This window comes from Netta rufina, assembly GCF_964035555.1.
Source record: "Netta rufina genome assembly, chromosome: 3".
NCBI classification, from domain to species: Eukaryota; Metazoa; Chordata; class Aves; order Anseriformes; family Anatidae; genus Netta; species Netta rufina.
Genome location: NC_140125.1, coordinates 81,841,907 through 81,854,048, shown reverse-complemented (window position 1 = coordinate 81,854,048; position 12,142 = coordinate 81,841,907). Strand labels below are relative to the sequence as shown.

The 12,142-nt window shown below is 37.4% G+C and overlaps 1 protein-coding gene across 2 annotated transcripts in view; it reads left to right on the top strand.

Annotated features, from left to right (window-relative positions):
- Nucleotides 1-12,142, top strand: part of PTPRK (protein tyrosine phosphatase receptor type K) — a gene marked incomplete at both ends in the record, with an annotated part of 412,874 nt that overhangs the window by 174,689 nt on the left and 226,043 nt on the right. The window lies entirely within an intron of this gene.

Here is a 12,142-nt window from a genome sequence, read left to right as displayed (position 1 = left end):
GGAAGAAACTATAAAGATCCTGCATTTAATTCTCCTATTATTAATGATGTAATGCCTAAAAGATCTAAAATTATCCCAGAATATATCTGAAAAATCCATATTGAGTTCATGTAACATGTTGGCCTTTGCCAAAAGGCCAAGTAAACAAAGTCTGTATCATTCCTGGCTGATGTTCATCTTACTGATTTCACAGACTTTCCTTAACAGTTTCCACAGCTATCTCTTTTGATTCTTTATCATCTTCACTATCTATTTATTTGAAAAAGAAATATTTCACTGTCAGTCTCTCAAATGCAAGTTTCTGCTTTAACTAGTGAATTAGGAAAGTAGTCCAACTTGTCTGGCTTCATTAACCAAGGCAAGTGATATTGCACATAACCAAGTCATAGTGACAGTTTAAATGGTTTCAACTTTACTGCTTTAATGTTTTCAGAAATAAGATTATTTTCAGAGAGACATGTTCTGTTAGAACCTGAGTATCTGGAGGTCTGGTGGTCTGGCACACCTGGTTTATCTAGAGGCCTTTCCAAGGTCTTTCTCTTTGGTCACATCAGTAGCTTCTTCACTAAAGGCAAAATCATCAAAACTTGCTGCCAAGTATACACCCTAGATGTGGCATGCAATTCCATTGTGCAAGAATATACTTCGAAAGACTGTTATCTATTTATTTATTTGTTTAACAAACATTTTAAATTAAAAAATTAAAAAGTATGGATACCATAGTGTGCCTTTGAAGATGTGTTCTGACTTTCAAAAGAAATATTAGCTTATGTAGACAGAAATATAAGTTGATTTATCCTTTTTCTTCTCATATTTTCAATGCATCATTCTCTAGAGAATCACCATATTCTTTTGCTTTTTCGTTCACAAGGGTGAATTTGCTAGGCTTCATTGTGACTTTGCCAGCCATTTACAACTAACTTCTTTCAGTTGTGGTAGGAACAGAATAAAGGAGTTAAACTAGTTATTAGGTGTGACTTGGGGTTGTTCTTGTTCTATATTAACCCTATGTGGGGTTTATACTACTTATACTAAAGTCAAAGTGTTCCCTGTCTATCTGATTTCTGCAAATCTACTATGGAGTAATGAGTTAGGTGAGCATGGTTAACAAGATTTAGCTTATATTCTGTTGCTTCACTGTGACAGAAACCATTTTATGTTTGTTTTCTTTGGTGTAGTATTCTTCTAGAGAACTCAGAGGTGATAGCTTCTCCATGCAATTATTTCAGCTGCAAATTATGATCCTGTAGTTATCTTTCTATATGGGTTTCTTGGTTCTGTAGTCATTATTGATAAACAGTCATCACAGAAATACAGTAGTAACCGTTCTCTTTGATTTCTGGTTCAGTAGAGGAAGACCCTAAAAAAGCTTTAAAATTTAAAGCAAAAAGTAGATAAAAGGTAATATTATTTAGGAATCATCTCCAAAATCCAAGACAGTTGTTTTGACATGGATTCTCAAACAGAAACCAATGTGAATTAGTAAAATAGGCTTAAAAAAACTTTCCTCATCATGACTATTCAGATACCAAGTATCTCTGAGCTCAGTCTGAAAGCTCTGAGAGTAGGGCAGGATTGCTTGACATATATTGTGTTGTCTTTTGAAGGAGTCTGCCCTTCCTGGAGACCTCAGCTGTTGCGTGGTTATGGATAACACTTGTCATGGCTAAAAATAGTTGCTGGAGAATCCTTTGTAGCTCAGTATTTCTTCGTTGATAGATACAATTTTATTAGGTTCTAGTGGAAGGGGACAGGCTTTTTAGAGTTAGGTAGTATAGGTGACTTGCATAAACGGTGCTCCCATCACCCCACAAATCGTGGGCAGGCAGGAATTATCCCAAATGGGCAGGTGTTAGTCAGGGACTGTCATTCTGGCAAAACACTTCTAGCAAATGCTTACATTACTATTTCTCAAGTGCCATACATGAACATTTTCTATTCACACTTTCTAAAGAGAAAGGGGTTACATGCAATCCAAACTACAGTAATTACCTTTAATGAATGTTGTCAACACTGAATGTTAGCCCTTGTATTTAATGTCAGTGAAATCAATATTTTGTGGGGTGAACAGCTTCACAACTGAATCACTGAATGGCCGGGGCTAGAAGGGACCTCTGGATGTCATCTGGTTCTACCTCTCTGCTCAAGCTCAGATACCTAGAGCAGTTGCCATGGACCAGGTCAGGACATCTTTTGAGTATCTCCAAGGTTGGAGACTCTATAACCAATCTCTCTGGGTAATCCATTCCATTGCTCAGTCACCCTCACAGTGAAGAAGCTTTTCTTAATGTTCAGATAGAACTTCCTGTGTTCCAGTTTGTGCCCATGTCCTCTTGTCCTGGCACTGGGCACCACTGAAAAGAGCCTGGCCTCATCCATCCTTTTTGCACTCTCCCTTTAGGTATTTGTAGACATTGATGAGATCGCCCTCAGCCTTCTCTTCTTTAGGCTGAACAGTCCCAGCTCTCTTGGCCTTTCTTTATAGGAGTCCTTTCATCACCTTGGTGCCCTTTGCTGGACTCTCTTCAGTATGTCCAGGTCTTTCTGGTACTGGTGAGCCCAGAACTCGACATAGTATTCCAGCTGTGGCCTCAGCAGTGCTGAACCGAAGAGGTAAAAGACCATCTTCTTTGATCTACTGGCAACTTTCCTTCTAATGTAGCCCAGAACACCATTAACCTTCTTTGCAACAGGAACATGCTGCTCATTCATGTTCATCTTGGTGTCCACCAGAACCCCAGGGCATTTTTCTAGAAAGCTGCTTTCTAGACAGTTGGTCCCCAGCATATGCTGGTCCTCAGACACTTCTTCCACTCAGTATGGTCATTCAAAGATAATTGAGAGTAGCCTTGCAATGACTTTACCCTCAGCACTTGTGGGTACATCCCATCAGGGCCCACGGACTTGTGTGTGTTCATTTTGTAAGTATTCTGTGACCTGATCCTCTTCCATCAAAGCCATATCTTCTTTTCTCTGGACTTTCCCCTGAGTCTCTGGGTCCTTGGATTTCTGAAGGCTAGTCTTAGTAGCAAAGGCTGGGGCAAAGAAGGCATTTCCTACACAAAACAGTGCTATTTCCAGGATTAGTATAGACTGGTGCTGATGCAACGAGTACTTCCATAGTACTGTTTGATATAACCTGTCTGTTGGTTCAAGTGATTTGTTTGTTTGTTTGTTTTGTTTGTTTGCTTAATGTTAGGTTTCTTTGCAAATATCTGTTAAACTTTATCTACCAAATAGCGTTCCATTTGTATTAGAATAGATTTTGGTCTTAACCTTCCTGAGCTGACTTCTTGTCATTATTCTTCACTACGTTCCTGGTGACCCAGAGTAGAACATGCAGCACAGTCTCGCCTTTTTCCTTTTATTGGTCTTTGCTCCCATCATGATGCTCGCAACTGTTGTAATATAGGACATCAGTGGCCAACAGTCTTTGGCAACTGTATTCTGCTTGTGATTATTCTTTTCTTCTTGTATTGGCAAAAACCTATGATCAGGCCTCTCTCTCTCTTTTTCTTTTTTTTTTTTTATTTTTTTTATAGATTTTTCTCTAGATAAGCTGGGTACCATTCTTATTCCTCTCTTTCTGAAAAAACGCTTATCTTCTCCTCCACTTTGGCATGAATGGACCCCTTACAAGAATGACTTCATTCAAGACCATATGGTCACTTCCACTTTTGGTGGAAGTGACAGAGAGTGATAGTTCCAGTTTTAATTCATTTCAATTTTATTATAGTGAAGCAGAAAAGAAAAAGGAAAGGAAAGGAAAGGAAAGAAAGCTATGTACCAGCCAGAACATTGATTGGTGGTTGCTAGAATTAGAAAGTAGTTTTGAACAGTGTCTTTGTCTGAAGCAAGCAAATGCCTGTGTGTGGATTTGATGCCCTGCATAGGTGCTTCAAATCATTTTCATTGCTGTTCTGAAAATAAGTGATTTTAGCTATTTTCCTCTGATATAGACTGGAAAAAGTTGTTTTAGAAAGCAATATGTACCAATGAATTTTGTCTGATAGTTTCTCTCTCTCTCTCTCTCTTTTTTTTTTTCCCTGTTCATTGTACTATGATGCTATATTCTATGATGCTGTCATTTTAATTTACTTGAGCAAGGAAAATATCTCATGGTTTGGAAACTGATAATTTTATTGATCTATGCAGATATTAACTTGAAGACATAATGGTTACGATTACTGAGTGTATTCAAATGAATCCTTAATTTGGCTGGTTTTATAATGTATGTGTGTGAGATGTGTGTGTGTGTGCGTATATACAAACATATATAAAAATCTGTTTGGTTTTGCCCCACATGGAAGGGAATTCCCAAGGGTCACTGAAGGGCAAAGAAGACTGACCTCTTCTCCAGTCTTAGCAGAGTACAGTGGCATCATGCCTGACTTGTACTGCTGCATTTTTATTTTAGCTAGGACTGATTCTGCCCTGCTGGAAATTTTTTCCTTAAAGTTTAGGTTTATCACAATAATAAGTATTAAATAACTCATACCGGTTCTTAGTTTGTGTCTCTCATTGCTGCTGTAACAGTTTTAGCATACGAGTTCCATGATTTACATTCCTATCAAGGTTTTTGTTTCCCATGGCTAAAAGTTCAAAGTGTCCTGACTTTGCACCCAGTATTATTCTTATGTTTAAATTTAAATAATGAAATACTTTTACACTTAAACAAATATTTTGGTTTATTGAAGATCTTGTTTTTGCAGACTATGTAAGCAAGTTTTTTTTCTTCAAGCTAGATCAAGACGTTGGTCAACTGGTCAAGAGCAGGGTGGGGTTTTGTAAGATCATAAGTATTTCCAGAGGATAAACTAGTTCTACTACAAAGCCAGAGCAACTGCAACTCTTCTGTGTGTGGTGGTTTGTCTAGATGTTTTTTAGAACATGCACCTAGAAATGCTTGGCATACACAACTTAAGAGGAGTAAATGCAGATAAATGGAAGGATGTGAAGGTTTTTGTTTTTGTAACATTCCTAACTGTAATACCAGGGGTATCCAGGGGCACTAAATGTAGTCTCCATCTTTCCCTGTATCATATAACTGCAGATACAGTCCCTTTCAAAGGTTTATTGTGCTTCATCTTAATTATATATTTTGCTTGTGGATGTAGCTTATTGTTATCAACTCTCCTCATGTTTAAATTGTGAACGTACCTAAAGCTTACCTACAACTCTCTCTTATGTCTAAAGAAACAATTTTAACGTTGCTGTTTAGCTGGGACTTTGTAGATGCACTCGCTCATTTATGACTAATAAGTTCTCTAAGATTACATGATCTTGGGTCAGGAAGACCCTTGATAGGCATGTTTTCTGGGGGGGTTTCTCACCAGAGTGTGAACTGAGATGAATCTTCATAGTGCAGACTTTGCAAGGTTTGTCAGACCTTAGATATGTGTTTGGGGGTGTAAGGAGGTGTCTGTGCCAAGAGCCCCTGTGGATGACTCTGAGAGGTCTGATGAACCCTTAAGCCCTTGCAGGATAGCTCTGCTGGCAAGGTTGTAGGAGAGAAGACAGCCTTAACTCCTTCATCTTTCAATCTCAGAAGGTGTGATATTGTGGGGGAAAAAGAAGTAATAGGGCAATAGTTGACTTAGCAGAATTTAAGTCCCAAAGTTTTCACTCAACTGTTTGATTTACTCTGCTGGAAATTCTCCTGGGCCCTGTCAGCAGCAAAGGCTGCCTCACAGCATTACTTAAGCATTCAAATGGAAGTAATTATGTTTTCATGATTTCTAAATTAGTTCAGCAAAATGATCTATAACTTTCACAAGGGAAATGTTTTTTATTATGTCAACAAAATTTTTGTTATGTTAGGTAAAAATTTATTTAGCTGTCCCTTCTTTTTTTCAGCTAGCTATTTCATTAAGTACTTCTTTTGAAATGTGATAGAAACTTCATGATTATATTTTTTGTAAATGAAATATTTGCTTTATTTTTTTAAATGTCCTTAATGCTGCAAAAACATTAGATAGAATTAGAACCTTGTCACTGAATTGGATTTGTTGATGTTTTTGTTTTCTGCATAATTGGTCTTCCTGTTGATGGTTTTTCATCTGCAGAAAGCTATTTTACTACAAAACAAACAATGCGTTGTTTAATCTTAACCAGTTCTATAGCATAAGTACTAACTTGTACGATAGTTGGGTCACTCTACTGTGCTTTTACAAAAATTATTTAATGAAGAAAAAATGTACATAGCAGAAAAACAGTCATTAAAATTTTCACACTAGATACATTTATGGAAGACTAAGTGTTTAAGTCTGGTGAGGTTAATAAGCTCCACTGCTCCTCTTGATTCTAAGTCATTTCTTCAGAAAAGATATGGGAGGGTGGTCAAAATGCATGCTATCAGAATTTGTGCATACTGGAACAGTGAGGAAAGAGCACAAAGTTTCAAGTCATTGTAGCCTGTACTTGATGATCACCAGTTCATTTTTTGTTGGTTGGTTTTGTACTGCTGTTACACAAGGTACCTTCTGTTTGCATATAGCTCTTTAATACAACTTTCCACCAAGCGTTGGAATTGATCTATTTACAAATATAATTTCAGATAATTAAACTACTAGAAGCCTTCCTATAGCTGAACAAAAGTGGTTGCAAATTGAATGCTCTGTAGAAATTGCAAGATCTAAATGTTCCTACTTCTTTTTTCCTTTTCTTATTTCGATCTCAAAATCCTATTCAGCTTGTTTTAATGATGCATTTTAAAACCTAGCAGGAAAAATTAGTCAATGAAACACTGGGTTTCTGTTGTAACTAAGATGTGACTAATACCGACTTTTGTCCAATTGATACATAGATGTTATTTCTGTATGTATGATCATCTGATAAGACTATCTTCAAAATTTGGAAAGTTTTCTTCAGTATCACAAGTAGGCAGAACTAGTGAAATGGAGAAGGGATGAGGAACATCTCAAACTATACAGAAATACCCTACTTGGAGGCAGTGGTTTCTGGTTTACATTGAGAAAACAGCTTTTACAAAATCTAGAGAGAATTATGTTCTAAGGTTAGGTATCAGATAAAGCAATAAATGGTATATTAAAATGCTGAATCTAGAGGTGTGAAAATGAGCTGTGAATGTTTTCTGGAATATAGGTATGTAACTCAAAAGCCAGAGAGCCATAGGTTACTGAGTTGTTGTGCAGAATAGTCCAAGAGGTAATGGGCTTTCTGGAGCATGGAAGATGCATTTTGTGCTCTCCTGGTGGATGGAGAAGGGCTGTGAATTCAGGGACACATACATCTAGAAGCATGACCCAGATAAATTGTGTATTAGATTTTTAATGTGCATCTTTCATTCATTCCAGTTTGTCCTGAAAAGTTTGATGTAAATCATGCATTTCAGAGAAATTTGGACCTTCCTTTCCTATTCCATATTGAATTTTATAAACTTTGGTATATGGAGTTGGTCTCCTCTTTCCTGGCTACATATTGTACATAATTTGACAGATATGTTTTGGGAGTGTCTCAAATGAAATAATAATGAGAAAACCTAAATTAATCCTGCTAAGAGTTAAAAAATAAAATAAAATGTTGGTGAAGTCTGTTCCTTAAGATGTTTTGTGTATTCCTGCAGATGCAAGCTTAGTCTTCATAGTGATTATAAGATGCAATGTTAGGGCTGTGTAGGAATGTGAAGATTTGTGTAGTCGTTAAACTTCAGCAGCTAAATCCCTTTGGGCATCTCTGCTGCAATAATTACTATTTCTTGCATTGCATTCAAATACCATTGAGTATTTAAGTCTTTCAGAAACATTTGTTTGTGGAATAAAATTAGATGAAGAGTGATTGTCATCATCTGTGTTTTAGAGTTGGGCTGTGAAAATGAATTATGTGATATTTTGCAGTGCCTCGTGTGAGACAACTAGAATCTATTGGCTTTTTTGCGGTATGTTGCTCATCATACACGTAAGGTGACTTTAGCTTAATTTTCAACTTTGGATCCCTTTAAAGAGGTCAGCAAGTATTATAGTTAAGGGTGATCTTACTAGTAGAGGCTTCTAAAAGGCTTTTAACTAGGTTCCTGTACAAAAGCTTGTAGTGAAACTAAACTGCCATTCTATGAGAAGAAAGATATTTCCATAGATAGATAATTGTTTAAAAGACAAAAAAGAGAAGGTGCATAGAAATTGTTAATATGTCCAGAAGAATCCACTGGGCTTCTGCAGAGACTTGTGTCTTTCAACACCTTCATAAGAGACCAGGATATGGGTAGAGAACAGTGAGAAGACCAAGGCTTACATATGAAAGCTACTTTAGATTAAGAAGAGCAATGTCTAATTTTGAGGACCTGCAGAATGACCATCAGAATATCTGTGAGTAATTGGACAATAAAATGACAGGCACATTTTAATGTAGATAAAAGGATAGGAAATACTGCACACTGTGTAAAATTTTACAAATGGAACGATAGGCTCAGAACTTACCATTAGCACTCTGCAGTAAGATCCTGTGGTTCATAAAATACCAGCTCAAAACCCAATGATGGTTTTAAAAAAAAAGCAAATGAATTTTTAGAGATTGTAAAGGAAGAAGTTCGATATAAGTTAGATAACACTATTATGCTGATGTATAAACCACATGTATGTATAAATTCACTCATATATTGATTACTGTGTGACAGCTCTGCTCTCATTTTCTTCAAAAAGTGTAGTACAATTAGAAAGAGGTTCAAAGAAGGATGGCAATGATAATCAGGGAAAAAAGGAATGGCTTCTATACAAGGTTGAATAACATGGAACTCCTCAAACTTCAAACAAAATGACCCTGGAACGTATAAAAGAGGTCTGCAAAGTTTTGAATAGTATAGCAGGATGTTTGGAATCAATTTGTCACTGATTTGGGTCACTAAAAGAAGTTAGGTACAAAACAGACAGGTACAAATTGTTCTTCATGCTACCAGTGGTAAACCCATGGATGTTCTCAAGTTATACTGTGTACACTGAAAGCTTGCATGGTTTTAGGGGTAAAATGGACAGTTATAGACAAAAGGTGCATTGGGGATGGTGAAATACATAGGAGCATGCCCAGTTCAAGGAATGTTAACATTTCGTTTGTGCTTTTATGCATTTGTACCTGAATTCAGGCACTTCATAAACAAGAGCACTCAATTTTATTTGAAGAAGTAAGTAACTATTTGAGCATCACATAGGAACTGTGTAGAAAACTCAGGGATGAAATGTAATTCCCTTGAGCTGCATTTGAATTATCTGAGTTATTCAGCATTTCCTATTCTCATTCATTGCACTGATGCCTGTAACCAACAAAACAGGATAACTGTCTCCAGAAGTCTTATGTGTGCAAGCCTGACTCATCCCCAGGAAACAGTCTATCCTCTCCATTAGAAGTAACAACTGTGTCTCAAAAAATGCACTAAATAAGCATGTAATTAAATTGTAGTAAGTCAAAGGACATTTACAGTTTTGCAGGCAAGTAGGGCTTTCTGGCTGGAGTGATAGTCTGAATTATTTTTCAGCTACAATACAGGTGTTTAAACCATTCTTTCTAGGACTGTAAACCGAAAAGCAGTTCAGATCAACTGCAGGGTTCACTCCCAAAGCACTGGTGTTTTGTTAGGATAAACTTTCTCTGGTGAAAGGAATAGTTGAACAGTTTGCTTTTTTCTTGAGTATTGTGTGTATATGTGAGGAAAAAAATAATAAATCTCAGTTTCTGGTCTGACTTCTCAACATTTTAAATTGCTGTCTTCATCTATATAAACAATCTCTTGTTTCTGTTTCCTTTTTTAAAAGTGAACAGATGTTATCAAATTAAAGCCTGATGAGAATTTTGTAACTGAGCTACACCTTTTACTATATAGTATCTATAGCCATGGATGTTTCCTGGTTGTATTTATCACAGAATCACAGAGTTGTAGAGGTTGGAAGGGATCTCATGAGATCATTGGGTCCAAACCTTGCCCTGCCAAATCAGATTCCCTATAGAAATTATGTTCCCTATTTATACCTCTTAGAAATGTAAATAAAAAAGAATGTAAAGCTGTACATGTTAAGTCTTAACTCTTTAATATCACTATCCTTCTTTCCTTTTTATCACTTCATTTTTCCTTTGGTTACCTGATAAACATTAATTCCTTTAACAGTGTAGGTTTCTTGCCTTTCTCTCTTCCTTCTTTATTTTCCTTTTAATCTGTTTTTTTCTCCTCGCCCTGTGTATCTCAGTGTCATCATCTCTTTCTTCCCTGTGAACTTTTCTTCTTTTGGTAAGGGATTAATTCAATGAATCTGGAAGATTTGGGGTGGGGTGGTAAATTCCCACCCATGTCCCAAGAAATGTAACTCTTTCGCCTCTGGTCCCCTGTTTAGGAAATTATCAACGTACAGAGAGGGGATACACATGAGGCCAAACTTCATTGGGAGCTGAGTCAACATTATTTCAAATGAATGAATAACAGCCCAGTTCAGAGTTGGATGTAAATTTAGCCCACTGTATTTAACATAGATGCTCTAAGTTCTTAACAGAAATTTGAGAAACAAGTTTGTTCATGTATGTGATAAAACTGATTTGGGTTATAGAGAAATTGGTTAGTTGGAAGGTTTAAATATAATTTTCTTACTGATTTTTCTGACTGTCCTTGTACCATATTACCATTAAAAGAGAAAGAAAAAAAAAAAAAGGAAAAAAAAAAAAAAAAAAAAAGAAAAGAAAAGGGAATGGATCCAGGTGTAGCTGTTAGAAAATGGAAGACATTCACGTTGATGCTTCTTAGTGGGGAGAAGTGTTAGCTCCCTGAAGAAGTCTGAGGAGTTGGTGGAGGCTGTTAAATAGTGTTCAGGTTGGAGAAGGCATAGGCCAAGGGAATGAAGTAGGACCCACGGTCACTGAATTCCTTTCCATTGAGCTTTTGTTGGCCATCACAGGAGGAGGAGGAGTCAGGTAATGAGAGTCTTTTTGCCACTAAAGTGGCAAAATTAAAAAAAAAAAAAAAAAAAAAAAAAAGCAAAAGTGGAGGGAAGGGCAGCCAGAATATAAGCAAGAAGTTCATGAGAAGTTGGAATAGGGATTGTGCCTGAAGCTCTGAAAGTGTACGTGCACTGCAGACTTTCCCTTTCTGCAGTCTGTTAGCAATCTGGGGGGGACCCTCTGAACCCATCGTAAACACACCAGTATCTACTTCTCTATACAAGTTTTTCTTCCTTATTCTCATGGGAGGCTGTGGAATTAGCTCTAAGTATAAGCAGGCTGACTGAGATCCCCGTGTCCTTTGGTGAGAAGAGACACTTCTCTTCTGCTCTTCGTGTCATGGTGGGATGTGAAGCTGAGGAAATAGACTGAAGGAAGCAAAAGCACACAGAGGTGTTACTGATGCAAGGTTCCCAGCCAAGCTGCGTAAATGCCAGGCAGCTTTTTGAGGACAATAATGATTATGAATGAAAGATCCAGAAGGCACTCCAAGGGTTGATGAAAGCTGCTTGCTCCCAGAACTGTCTTGAGGGTGAGAGTGCAGGGGCCATTACTTCTTCAGGTGTGGTTTCCCCAGTAGGAAGCTCCAGGAGAGGTCCTCGATAGTGTTTGGCCCCTCAGCTGCAGGGTACCTTGGGCTGTCAGCCTCTCGCTTTCCTGTTCTCTTGCATTGTCCCCAGAAACAAAAGGTGTAACCTACAGAAGAGCTGATGTATAGAGCAGCTGACTTGCTCGGAGCCTGTCTTGCAAAGACCCCAAAAGATACTTATTTTGGGCAAGTGCTGCTGCAAATTTCTATCATATCACTTGAATCAATCTTGCTGTGCTTTCCTCTTTCGTATCTTCCTTTTAGTTTAGGTGTTCATGCTTCATACTTTTTTTTTTTTTTTTTTCTTTCCTTTTCACCGTACTCAACTTTTCTGTCATTTTGACAATTTATTTTGGGCAGTTTGATGTTACTTCATTGAATTTGTAGCAGAAGAGGGCTCTGTACTCTGGAGCAGTCCAAGAACAGTTTGGAGTGGGTCTAGAAGCTGAATGTGAAGACAGTGTCTTCTTTTGCGATTTCCTTATTGCCTTGCAAGAATAAAGAATGAAGTTGATGGCTGCTGCAGAGATCTCCTGCTACAGCTGTTCTTTTCATTGCCACTGGGGAGTGCTGCACTGTTTCTGTGCTGTGGCATCCTTTCCAACTATGCTGCAGAAAGTT